Raw genomic sequence first — 14,579 nt, 5'->3', positions numbered from 1 at the left:
GGCCAAAGTCTTTCTGCTAGGGTTCCCTTTTCTTTGTTTCTTGAGTTCTATAAATTTGGGTCAGGGCGGATCTCCTCATCCTCATCGACCCTTTGGAGCATTAAATTAACATTTACATTTAGGGCATTTAGCAGACGCTTTTATCGAAAGAGACTTACAATTTTTCATAAGAAGTGAAACAACAATATATCTCTGTCGGTATAGTAAGGATGTTCATAGAACCTAGTAGTAACAATCGCTAGGCTAACCCATTTCACATACACAGCAGTGATAGCTAGCTACTGCAGATGCTACACATTTTAAGTACTATGAATAATACAACGTACATTAAGTGCATACATTAAGTGCGAGGACGTACAACATACAATAGTGGGAGGGGGGGACTGGATGACTATGCAGAGTCTAGGTGAACTCTAACAGGTGAGTTTTGAGTCTTTTGCGGAAGCTGGTGAGCGACTCTGCGGTGATGACGTTGGCAGGGAGCTCGTTCCACCACTACGGTGCCAAAAGAGAGAAGAGTTGTGTCTTCGCTGATCGACCTTTGTCTGCTATTACGATGGCGGTACCAGACGTCCAGCTGAGGTTCATCAGAGCGCTCGCGCAGGCGTGTGTGGTCTGACCATACGTGTGTGGATACGCTGACCCTTGTGAGGAAGGGCCAGGTCCTGCAGATGTTGAAGAGGGCAAATATGCAGGATCAGGCAACCGTGGTGATGTTTGCGGTGCAGTATAACTGATTGTCCAGTACCTCACCGAGGTTTCTAGCAGGTGGACAAGGAGATACAGTGATGTTCTCGACAGTGACCAGTATGTCCATATGTGGGCAATCTTTCCCTGGCATTAGGAGGAGCTCAGTCTTGTTGAGGTTAAGCCTCATTTGATGGGCAGTTGTCAGTTGAGTGTTGACGTCTGCTAGACATTCTGATATGCATTTTGCATTCAGGGTTTCATCAGAGCAGGGGAAAGAGTGGAACAGCTGAGGGTTGTCAATGTAGCAGTGATAGGAAAAGTCGTATGATGTAATTACAGAGCCCAGAGATGTGATATAGAGGGAGATGAGAAGCCGTGTTAAAGCGTGCAGGGTTTGGACAAGGAGCCATTCCATGTTACCTGATAGGTGCAATTCGGATGTGAACCAGCATAGTGCAAATTCAGCAATGCCATGTTCGGCGAAAGTGGTGAGAAGGATCTGGTGGTTCACGGTGTCGAGCGCTGCTGAACTTCTGGTTGTCGGTGGTGTCAAGGGTCGGCTTCTTGAGAGGCTTTATTGTGGCAGACTGGAAAGACGCTGGAACAATGCCTGGAGTGAGGGACGAGTTGATAAGGGAGGAGGGAATTGCTAGGATGTCCCTCGAGACGGCCTGGAGCAGTGAGGAAGGGGTAGGGTCAAGGGGGCAGGTGGTGGCGAGGTTGGACGTAACTATTCTATTGACCCCTTCGGAGGAGGGAGGGATAAAGTGGGTAAAGACAGAGGTGGGGGGGGGCGGAGGGAGGGTGGTGGCAGGGGTAAAAGAGGAGCTAAGGTCCTTCACCTTCTGGGTAAAGTAGGTAACGGAGTCATCAGCAGTGAGGGAGGGAGGAAGGGTAGGGGAGGAGGTGAAATCTGAGAGAAGGTGAAGATAGTGAGATTGTCAGGGTTCTGGATTACTGTTAGGGTTCTGGGTTTGTGTTTCATGTGTTGGACTTTTATGTTGGTTTTTCCAATGGTATCTCCTGGGCTTGAACTTCCTGTGTTTGTTTGTAGTCTTCCATGTGCTTCAGTTTGGTTTCTCTTGTCTTGTGATTCTGTGTCTCCGCCCCTCATCTGAGTCCCGCCTACCGTCCTCATCATTACCTTGTTCCCTGCCCACCTGGGTGAAGTTATTAGTTTGAGGTTGATTGTTGTCTTGTCCAATGTGCTACCTTGTTCCTTGCCCACCTGTGTCTTTTAATCATGTGCATTTAAGTCGTTGCCTTGGTTCAGTTCCTTGCTCGATCATTGTTTCTGTTGGCATGCACCTTGTGCCTCGTGTTTTATGTTTCCGTGAGTAAAACCTGTAGTTTGGAAACTAATCTTTGTGTCGTGCATTTTGGGTTAGGGCTGGGCGATATTGCCTAAAAAAAAAATCCCAGATTTCTTCACCAAAAATCAGATTTCCGATTTAAATCGATTTTCTGACCCTAGCCTGTCTACGACCTCTGGCTTTAGACATGCCCGGTGGCATGTAACAATGGCCCCCCCGACACTGAAAACCCTCTCTGAGGGCGCACTTGTTGCTGGGATTGAGAGGTATTTTTTTGCCAGGACACTTAGTCTAGGAAAATTTGGTTGGTGGCGCTTCCACCACTCAAGAGGATTGGTGTCTGGGTCTACGTCAGGGGTCAATAAGTAGGATTTGAGCTCGGTCTCTATCTTTTCTTCCTCTGACTGGTTGGGAGATGACACTGCATTATTTTTGAAGAAGGCTGCTAAAGTCATCTTCTACTTTGGTGGAGGCTGTGCATCTTCTTGGCGCACCTGTACAGCTGTGCAAGGCTGCTGTGGTGTACTGTTGTTGGCAGGAGACATCAGCTCAGCAAGAGCTCTGCTTTTGACCTGTTCCACATTGTCTGGGTCAATGTAGGTTGTGCGGAACCTTGGGTCAACCAGTGAGCACATGTCCAAGATTTCATCTTTTACAGGGTCGCTGTATTTCTCGTCAAGGTACTGCATGATATTTCCTTTTATTGTTTTCGTGAGCTCTGTGTCTTCCTCCTCTGGCTGTAGGAGACTGGTTTTGAACAGATGGAGCACTGGTTTAATGTAGGAAACACTGACATAAGACTCCCCGGAGAGTGCATCAGTGAATTCCTGGAGGGATTTTACTGCTTTATTTGTTGACTCCAACACATCCAGATCTTGCCAAGTGGGCACAAGATGGCGACTTTTCTTGTCCGAACCCAGGACACGGACTACAGCCTTCTCTTGTTCGAGAAATCTCTCTATCATCCTTTGGCGTGAACCCCATCTGGTCGGGGACTCCGTTATCAGCTGATGAGTGGGTAGACCAAGCTCTGCCTGTACTTCAGTCATGTCTCTTCTTTTTTTCCAGCTGTAAGAAAAGGCAGAGACAGCCTTTTTGCATACCCCGATAGCACGAACTATCCGTGGGTCCTTCACACCATTCTCTGTAGTAAATGAATACATAAATCAAATACATTTTAGTGTTAACACTACATTCACAAACTTGTTGTCTTGCTACAATTATTGCAAAATATGAATGCACATGCACAAAGGGCACACACACACACACACACACACACACACACACACAAAGAATGTATAACACTATTAGATAAATAGATAGATACATACAGAGCGAACTTCAAGATTTAAATGCACATTTGGTCAAAATATTGGCTTGATATAATGTATTAATTACAGGATGCATTTATTGTCTTGAGAATGGAAAAAATATCACTAAATTCAAAGCCATTATTTAGACTTACCGATAGCATTGTGCAATCTGTGTCCAAAGCACTGGAGGTTGGGCCACGCATTGTCCTTCAGAGCTTTGATCATGTTGCTGCCGCTATCAGTTGTCATGCAAATGAGTCGGTCTTGGCAAGGTTCCATGAATTTAGGGCATCTCTTAGCCCCTGGGCTATTATTTCACCTGTGTGGTCCTCTGGAAAGTATGCCGTTTGAAGGCAGATGCTTCGCAGAGTCCAATCGTTAGTGATAAAGTGCACAGTAAGACTCATGTATGGTTGCATCGTCCGACTTGACCATAAATCTGTGGTGGCAGAAAAAAAGGACACCTCTTCCAACTCCTTTGCGATCCGTTGTCTCGTGCTATTATATAGTTGGGGCAAGGCAACGTCGGAGAAAAATTTTCGGCGTGGTAGCACATACTTGGGGTCCAAAACTTTTTGCATATTTATGAAACCTGGCTTTTCCACTGTATACATTGGGACCATATCCTTTGCTATATACATAGCGATCGCATCAGTTATGGCTTTCCAGCGGGCCGAATTCTTCTCATATGGGATGCAGTTGGCAAAGGTTTGTGTGACGGTGGTCTGTATTTTAGTAGCTGTGCGTGTGTTGCTTGTGGTGCCGCGGTCTCCCTCATTCCGCTGCGCGCAACATTTCTCCCATTCGGCGGGATGTTTTTGCCTGAGGTGCTGCAGTAAATTTGTCGTACTGCTGCCTTTGCTAGCAACAGACTTCGAACAGACTTTGCAGCGGGGTGTTGTCTGCTCAAAATCTGACCTCGCGAACGCAAACCAATTCCAAATAACGGATGACACCGTGCCTTTCTTAGGAACATAATCTTCCCGACTCGATGCCATGTTTGTTTGTGCATCACTTTGGTAAATGCGCGCGCTCTGTGCGGGGGGGGGGGGGGGGGGGGGGCGAGCTCATTCCGAACTACGGGAGCTGAGAGGGAAGCGTTGGCGGATGTTGAAGAGAAAACCGATTTTCATTTAAACAAACTACACACTTGAGTTAATCGATAAAATCGGTTTATCGCCCAGCCCTATTTTGGGTCCTCAACCTTAGCAGCAGGCGTGACAGAGATAGAACATAAGAACAGTCTGATCTCTTCCCTTTCGTCGGGGGGGGGGGGAAATCACGCTGGTCTGGATTGGAAGGGACAGAGGGAGTCCAAAGAGGGGGAGGGAGGATTGCATAGTGTCAGAGGATTCCTCGGTGGATAGTAGAGCGAATCGTCTGACAGAAGGTAGAGAACAGGTGAGGCGAACGTAGAGGGAGGGCGAGCTTTCAGTAGAGTAGAGTGGATCTGAGGGGGAGGACTTCAAGAGGAGAGAAACAGCAACAGAGTGGTGGTCAGACCCAGGCAGCGGGGGGACGGAGGGCGCCACAGGACCTTGTCAGTATCGGGTCAGGTTGGTTCACAGCCCTGTGGGTGGGAGGAGAAGGGGAGAGCGTTGAGTCAAGGGGGGTGAAAAATATGGTTAATTCAGGTGAGTGCAACTTCTCTGGCAGGATGGTGTTTTTAATCCATCTACTAGAACTACGACAGCTACGATCAATAGTGTTTATAAAACATTGATTTACTGGTGTTGGCCCAAAGCACTGATGGTTAAAGTCCAACTACCTTTATGAATCCAATTGTTTATTTAGTTGGAGTCTTTTTCTTTCATTAACAGTAGTTAATCTTGTGTCACTAGCAACTATTCCAAATGTGACTATTATAAATTTAAATTTTACTATTAACCATTCATTAAATGTGATGCGGCTGAACAAACCCCTGCGCTGTGGCTGCCTCCACTGGATCCTCAACACCTGACAGCCGAGGCAGACAGGGGGCCGTGGGGTTACACCACGGCCCCCTGACCACAGGGCAGACAGGGAACCCTGGGGTTACACCACGGCCCACAGGGCAGACAGGAAACCCTGGGGTTACACCACGGACCACAGGGCAGACAGGGAACCCTGGGGTTACACCACGGACCACAAGGCAGACAGTGAACCCTGGGGTTACACCACGGCCCCCTGACCACAGGGCAGACAGTGAACCCTGGGGTTACACCACGGCCCCCTGACCACAGGGCAGGCAGGGAACCCTGGGGTTACACCACGGCCCACAAGGCAGACAGTGAACCCTAAGGTTACACCACGGCCCACAGGGCAGACAGTGAACCCTGGGGTTACACCACGGACCACAAGGCAGACAGTGAACCGTGGGGTTACACCACGGCCCACAGGGCAGACAGGGAACCCTGGGGTTACACCACGGCCCACAGGGCAGACAGGGAACCCTGGGGTTACACCACGGCCCCCGGACCACAGGGCAGACAGTGAACCCTGGGGTTACACCACGGACCACAAGGCAGACAGGGAACCCTGGGGTTACACCACCGACCTCTGACCACAAGGCAGACAGTGAACCCTGGGGTTACACCACGGCCCACAGGGCAGACAGTGAACCCTGGGGTTACACCACAGCCCACAGGGCAGACAGTGAACCCTGGGGTTACACCACGGACCTCTGACCACAAGGCAGACAGTGAACCCTGGGGTTACACCACGGACCACAGGGCAGACAGTGAACCCTGGGGTTACACCACGGAATGATCCTTTATTAAGAAAGCAGAGCTGCCACCAGAGTTATCCGACTGTATTTGCTGTGTCCCCTTAATTGTACTTCCACAAAAGACCCTTCGGCCTTGGGTCAATAGGATCATCAGTCAATCATTTTTAGACAAACAAGCAATACAACAAAAACATGAATGCATATTAAAGGGCCCCTGGTTAGAGAGCAGACAAATGCAAACACAAACCTATTACATTGCAGGGTAGAGAGCACTTATCACAGAAAGAATACAGTTAACAGTAAAATTGCAACTGTTGATTTTCACCATTGATTAGCCTTTCATTGCACCTCCATCCTAAGTGCAACAACAATAAGTACCCTTTACAACAGGAGAGACTAACAGGAGAGCTTAACCCCTAACCCTTTACAACAGGAGAGACTAACCCCTAACCCTTTACAACAGGAGAGACTAACCCCTAACCCTTTACAACAGGAGAGACTAACCCCTAACCCTTTACAACAGGAGAGACTAACCCCTAACCCTTTACAACAGGAGAGACTAACCCCTAACCCTTTACAATAGGAGAGCCTAACAGGAGAGCCTAACCCCTAACCCTTTACAACAGGAGAGACTAACCCCTAACCCTTTACAACAGGAGAGCCTAACCCCTGACCCTTTACAACAGGAGAGCCTAACAGGAGAGCCAAACCCCTAACCCTTTACAACAGGAGAGACTAACAGGAGAGCCTAACCCCTAACCCTTTACAACAGGAGAGCCTAACCCCTAATCCATTACAACAGGAGAGCCTAACCCCAAACCCTTTACAACAGGAGAGCCTAACAGGAGAGCCTAACCCCTAACCCTTTACAACAGGAGAGACTAAGGAGAGCCTAACCCCTAACCCTTTACAACAGGAGAGACTAACCCCTAACCCTTTACAACAGGAGAGCCTAACAGGAGAGCCTAACCCTTTACAACAGGAGAGACTAACAGGAGAGACTAACCCCTAACCCTTTACAACAGGAGAGACTAACCCCTAACCCTTTACAACAGGAGAGACTAACAGGAGAGACGAACCCCTAACCCTTTACAACAGGAGAGCCTAACCCCTAACCCTTTACAACAGGAGAGACTAACCCCTAACCCTTTACAACAGGAGAGACTAACCCCTAACCCTTTACAACAGGAGAGACTAACAGGAGAGACTAACCCCTAACCCTTTACAACAGGAGAGACGAACCCCTAACCCTTTACAACAGGAGACCCTAACCCCTAACCCTTTACAACAGGAGAGACTAACCCCTAACCCTTTACAACAGGAGAGCCTAACACCTAAACCTTTACAACAGGAGAGACTAACCCCTAACCCTTTACAACAGGAGAGACTAACCCCTAACCCTTTACAACAGTAGAGACTAACAGGAGAGACGAACCCCTAACCCTTTACAACAGGAGACCCTAACCCCTAACCCTTTACAACAGGAGAGACTAACCCCTAACCCTTTACAACAGGAGAGCCTAACCCCTAAACCTTTACAACAGGAGAGACTAACCCCTAACCCTTTACAACAGGAGAGACTAACCCCTAACCCTTTACAACAGGAGAGACTAACCCCTAACCCTTTACAACAGGAGAGCCTAACCCCTAAACCTTTACAACAGGAGAGCCTAACCCCTGACCCTTTACAACAGGAGAGACTAACCCCTAACCCTTTACAACAGGAGAGACTAACCCCTAACCCTTTACAACAGGAGAGACTAACCCCTGACCCTTTACAACAGGAGAGCCTAACCCCTAACCCTTTACAACAGGAGAGACTAACCCCTAACCCTTTACAACAGGAGAGACTAACCCCTAACCCTTTACAACAGGAGAGACTAACAGGAGAGACTAACCCCTAACCCTTTACAACAGGAGAGACGAACCCCTAACCCTTTACAACAGGAGACCCTAACCCCTAACCCTTTACAACAGGAGAGACTAACCCCTAACCCTTTACAACAGGAGAGCCTAACACCTAAACCTTTACAACAGGAGAGACTAACCCCTAACCCTTTACAACAGGAGAGACTAACCCCTAACCCTTTACAACAGTAGAGACTAACAGGAGAGACGAACCCCTAACCCTTTACAACAGGAGACCCTAACCCCTAACCCTTTACAACAGGAGAGACTAACCCCTAACCCTTTACAACAGGAGAGCCTAACCCCTAAACCTTTACAACAGGAGAGACTAACCCCTAACCCTTTACAACAGGAGAGACTAACCCCTAACCCTTTACAACAGGAGAGACTAACCCCTAACCCTTTACAACAGGAGAGCCTAACCCCTAAACCTTTACAACAGGAGAGCCTAACCCCTGACCCTTTACAACAGGAGAGACTAACCCCTAACCCTTTACAACAGGAGAGACTAACCCCTAACCCTTTACAACAGGAGAGACTAACCCCTGACCCTTTACAACAGGAGAGCCTAACCCCTAACCCTTTACAACAGGAGAGACTAACCCCTGACCCTTTACAACAGGAGAGCCTAACCCCTAACCCTTTACAACAGGAGAGACTACCCCCTAACCCTTTACAACAGGAGAGCTTAACCCCTAACCCTTTACAACAGGAGAGACTAACCCCTAACCCCTTACAACAGGAGAGCTTAACCCCTAACCCTTTACAACAGGAGAGCCTAATCCCTAACCCTTTACAACAGGAGAGCCTAACAGGAGAGCCCAACCCCTAAACCTTGACAACAGGAGAGCCTAACCCCTAACCCTTTACAACAGGAGAGCTTAACCCCTAACCCTTTACAACAGGAGAGCCTAATCCCTAACCCTTTACAACAGGAGAGCCTAACAGGAGAGCCTAAACCCTAACCCTTTACAACAGGAGAGCCTAACCCCTAACCCTTTACAACAGGAGAGCCTAACCCCTAACCCTTTACAACAGGAGAGACTAACCCCCAACCCTTTACAACAGGAGAGCTTAACCCCTAACCCTTTACAACAGGAGAGACTAACCCCTAACCCTTTACAACAGGAGAGACTAACCCCTAACCCTTTACAACAGGAGAGCCTAACCCCTAACCCTTTACAACAGGAGAGACTCACAGGAGGGCCTAACCCCTAACCCTATTCAACAGGAGAGCCTAACAGGAGAGCCTAACCCCTAACCCTTTACAACAGGAGAGACTAACCCCTAACCCTTTACAACAGGAGAGCCGAACCCCTAACCCTTTACAACAGGAGAGACTAACCCCTAACCCTTTACAACAGGAGAGCTTAGCCCCTAACCCTTTACAACAGGAGAGACTAACCCCTAACCCTTTACAACAGGAGAGACTAACCCCTAACCCTTTACAACAGGAGAGACTAACCCCTAACCCTTTACAACAGGAGAGCCTAACCCCTAACCCTTTACAACAGCAGAGACTCACAGGAGGGCCTAACCCCTAACCCTATTCAACAGGAGAGCCTAACAGGAGAGCCTAACCCCTAACCCTTTACAACAGGAGAGCCTAACCCCTAACCCTTTACAACAGGAGAGCCTAACCCCTAACCCTTTACAACAGGAGAGACTAACCCCTAACCCTTTACAACAGGAGAGCCTAACCCCTAACCCTTTACAACAGGAGAGCCTATCCCCTAACCCTTTGCAACAGGAGAGACTAACCCCTAACCCTTTACAACAGGAGAGCCTAACCCCTAACCCTTTACAACAGGAGAGCTTAACCGCTAACCCTTTACAACAGGAGAGACTAACCCCCAACCCTTTACAACAGGAGAGCCTAACCCCTAACCCTTTACAACAGGAGAGCCTAACCCCTAACCCTTTACAACAGGAGAGACTAACCCCTAACCCCTTACAACAGGAGAGCTTAACCCCTAACCCTTTACAACAGGAGAGCCTAATCCCTAACCCTTTACAAATGGATATCCTAACAGGAGAGCCCAACCCCTAAACCTTTACAACAGGAGAGCCTAACCCCTAACCCTTTACAACAGGAGAGCCTAACCCTTTACAAGAGGAGAGACTAACCCCCAACCCTTTACAACAGGAGAGACTAACCCCTAACCCTTTACAACAGAAGAGACTAACCCCTAACCCTTTACAACAGGAGAGCCTAACCCCTAATCCATTACAACAGGAGAGCCTAACAGGAGAGCCTAACCCCTAACCCTTTACAACAGGAGAGACTAACCCCCAACCCTTTACAACAGGAGAGCCTAACCCCTAACCCTTTACAACAGGAGAGCCTAACCCCTAACCCTTTACAACAGGAGAGACTAACCCCTAACCCCTTACAACAGGAGAGCTTAACCCCTAACCCTTTACAACAGGAGAGCCTAATCCCTAACCCTTTACAAATGGATATCCTAACAGGAGAGCCCAACCCCTAAACCTTTACAACAGGAGAGCCTAACCCCTAACCCTTTACAACAGGAGAGCCTAACCCTTTACAAGAGGAGAGACTAACCCCCAACCCTTTACAACAGGAGAGACTAACCCCTAACCCTTTACAACAGAAGAGACTAACCCCTAACCCTTTACAACAGGAGAGCCTAACCCCTAATCCATTACAACAGGAGAGCCTAACAGGAGAGCCTAACCCCTAACCCTTTACAACAGGAGAGACTAACCCCTAACCCTTTACAACAGGAGAGTTTAACCCCTAACCCTTTACAACAGGAGAGCCTAATCCCTAACCCTTTACAACTGGATATCCTAACAGGAGAGCCCAACCCCTAAACCTTTACAACAGGAGAGCCTAACCCCTAACCCTTTACAACAGGAGAGCCTAACCCTTTACAAGAGGAGAGACTAACCCCCAACCCTTTACAACAGGAGAGCCTAATCCCTAACCCTTTACAACTGGATATCCTAACAGGAGAGCCCAACCCCTAAACCTTTACAACAGGAGAGCCTAACCCCTAACCCTTTACAACAGGAGAGCCTAACCCTTTACAAGAGGAGAGACTAACCCCCAACCCTATTCAACAGGAGAGCCTAACAGGAGAGCCTAACCCCTAACCCTTTACAACAGGAGAGACTAACCCCTAACCCTTTACAACAGGAGAGCCTAACCCCTAACCCTTTACAACAGGAGAGACTAACCCCCAACCCTTTATAACAGGAGAGCTTAACCCCTAACCCTTTACAACAGGAGAGACTAACCCCTAACCCTTTACAACAGGAGAGACTAACCCCTAACCCTTTACAACAGGAGAGCCTAACAGGAGAGCCTAACCCCTAACCCTTTACAACAGGAGAGACTAAGGAGAGCCTAACCCCTAACCCTTTACAACAGGAGAGACTAACCCCTAACCCTTTACAACAGGAGAGCTTAACCCCTAACCCTTTACAACAGGAGAGCCTAACCCCTAACCCTTTACAACAGGAGAGACTAACCCCTAACCCTTTACAACAGGAGAGACTAACCCCTAACCCTTTACAACAGGAGAGCTTAACCCCTAACCCTTTACAACAGGAGAGACTAACCCCTAACCCTTTACAACAGGAGAGACTAACCCCTAACCCTTTACAACAGGAGAGCCTTACAGGAGAGTCTAACCCCCAGCCCTTTTTTTTTATTTATTTTTTATTAACCTTTATTTTTCCAGGAATATTCTCATTGAGATTCAAAATCTCTTTTTCAAGAGAGTCCTGGCCAAGAAGGCAGCATACAAACATTTAAAGTTTCACATTAAAAACAACAAAAACACAAAATTTCACACTAAAAACAAGACACAAAACACAATAAAAAGTCACAAAGCATCAATCTAATTGGCAGTAAGTCAATGTTCAGTTTGTGGTTAAATAGACCTTGATCCTGCTTTTGTAATTGTTCAGGGTGATTAGGGATTCCAGTTTAAGGTGTTCCTGTAGCTTACACCATGATGACGGGGCAAAAGATTTAAAAGCACTTTCACCAAACGTAGTGCGAGTCCGAGGAACGTTAAACATAATCAAACTGCTAGACCGAGTGATACGAGTACTGTTTGTTTTAGGAACCATTAGAGAACACAAATACGGAGGCAGATCCTTTACAACAGGAGAGCTTAACCCCTAACCCTTTACAACAGGAGAGCCTAACCCCTAACCCTTTACAACAGAAGAGCCTAACCCCTAACCCTTTACAACAGGAGAGCCTAACCCCTAACCCTTTACAACAGGAGAGCCTAACCCCTAACCCTTTACAACAGGAGAGACTAACAGGAGAGCCTAACCCCTAACCCTTTACAACAGGAGAGACTAACAGGAGAGCCTAACCCCTAACCCTTTACAACAGGAGAGACTAACAGGAGAGCCTAGCCCCTAACCCTTTACAACAGGAGAGCCTAACAGGAGAGCCTAACCCCTAACCCTTTACAACAGGAGAGACGAACCCCTAACCCTTTACAACAGGATAGACTAACCCCTAACAACAGGAGAGCCTAACCCTTTACAACGGGAGAGCCTAACCCCTAACCCTTTACAACAGGAGAGACTAACAGGAGAGACTAACCCCTAACCCTTTACAACAGGAGAGACTAACCCCTAACCCTTTACAACAGGAGAGACTAACCCCTAACCCTTTACAACAGGCGTTCTAGAGAACAAATTGCGAAAAAAAAGGTACATCAGCATGAAGAAAAGGGGCGTCATCTGCCTCTGACATGTGTAACGGTGACACGTAACCTCGATGTGAAGGAATAATGTCAATAACATACCTTCACACACACACACACACACACACACACACACACACACACACACACACACACACACACACACACACACACACACACCAGCTATTTTATATTTGATCTCAATTCATACTTAATACTACATACTATCACTTTAGCTATTTGTTTAACTCTTCACTTAATTTGTTTCCAACCATTTTCAATGTTTTCAACAGTTTGCATGTCTACATTGTTTGCTCCATTTAAACTCAAATAGTTCAAATCCCTTCACTTGATTTAAGCCATTGAATATTTCTTTACGTCTTAAACTATGTGGCTTTACTAAAACATATTTCCAACCTCAGTTTGCACTGAAGCACTCACCGCATTTTCTGCAGGATACATACATATTTCCTAGTTGATAAAGGTGCATGAATGGAGTCGAATTTAATTTGCACGCACGCACGCACAGAATATTGTGATCAGCTCCAACCTCTTAATTCAACCACTAGGTGGCGCCATTGACCCTAACATTGGAACTGCGCTGAGCTGAAAGTCATGCAATGCGGTACAAATACAAACGATCATCGGAACACCAAAGCCGTACCTGCTTCGGACGGTCGGACCTGTGGCAGATTACCACATTTTATTTAGCAAACCTTTACAACCCCGTATTGTTGACCTTGATACTCAGCTTTGTATGACTCACTACGATTAGACTGAATGATTATACAACAAGTTGATTAATTGAACCTTCCTATTGCCTCTCATCGTTCATTTTACCCAGTTACTGAGAGACAGAGAGAGAGGGAGGGAGACAGAGAGACACACAGAGAGAGAGAGAGAGAGAGAGAGAGAGAGAGAGAGAGAGAGAGAGAGAGAGAGAGAGAGAGAGAGAGAGAGAGAGAGAGCGTGAGATGCAGAGTGTCGTGAGGAGGAGGAGCAGGTCCTTATCTGTCATAAGGCTCAGAGAGCAGAACCCGTCCACCTCCTGGTTCTCCATCGTGGTCTTCTCTCCCTCCAGGTAGAGGCGGGCATGGGCAGCTCAGATGCTATGCCCCCCTGGTCTTCCGTCTTTAGGTCCACGGGCATCAACAGGGCCGTAGCATGCTAGCTAACGTGCACAAGGGTGCTTTTTCTGTTTGAATGCTAACATGCTAATGCTTATATGCTAGCTTGCCAAGTTGGCACTCTCACACACTTCCTCATAGCATATGCATGCTACTCCTAAACTGAACTAATACTAGGACTAACGTTATTGATCATTAATACTATTACTAACTTTATTGATTACTAACTACTATGACTAACATTATTTATTATTAATATATTGACTAAGGTTATTGATTAGTAATACTATTAATAACGTTATTACTAATACTATGACTAACGTTATTGATTGCTAATACTATGACTAACGTTGATTATTAATACCATGACTAATTGTAATGATTACTAATACTATTAATAACGTTATTGATTACTAATACTATTACTGCTGTTATTGATTGCTAATCGTATTACTAACGTAATTGATTACAATATCCATGACTAACATTGATGACTAATACTATCACTAACGTTATTGATGAGACCTTAAGTGTTCTCAAAGCATACACAACTATACTATATATTCTTTGAGTGACAGGTGAAATTAACCAGATATTAACAAACACACATGACGCACACACTCCGGGAACACACACACAGATGAGATATCTCTCTCTCTCTCACACACAGACACACACACACACAGGAGACATATCTGACACACACATGAGGGGAAGGCAGAGAGATAGAGGAAGTGAGAGCGAGAGAGAGGAAAAGAGAGAGAGGGAGAGAGAAAGACAGAGACAGAGACAGAGACAGACTAAGGGCCCGTGTCCACCAAAAG

General features: G+C 46.9%; 1 long non-coding RNA gene across 1 annotated transcript; it reads right to left on the bottom strand.

The window, feature by feature from the left end:
- Positions 1–2,568: 2,568 nt before the first annotated feature.
- On the bottom strand, positions 2,569–4,358 carry LOC132451636 (uncharacterized). The gene is made up of 2 exons (XR_009524159.1): positions 3,469–4,358; positions 2,569–3,147 (listed from the first exon to the last, which is right to left on the bottom strand). It is a non-coding gene; the product is annotated as an uncharacterized LOC132451636 (long non-coding RNA).
- Between the last annotated feature and the right edge of the window lie 10,221 nt (positions 4,359–14,579).

The sequence above is a fragment of the Gadus macrocephalus genome, chromosome 22 (assembly GCF_031168955.1).
Source record: "Gadus macrocephalus chromosome 22, ASM3116895v1".
In the NCBI taxonomy this organism is placed as follows: Eukaryota; Metazoa; Chordata; class Actinopteri; order Gadiformes; family Gadidae; genus Gadus; species Gadus macrocephalus.
The sequence above is the reverse complement of the archived record's forward strand: the minus strand, read 5'-3'. Positions and strand labels throughout refer to the sequence as shown.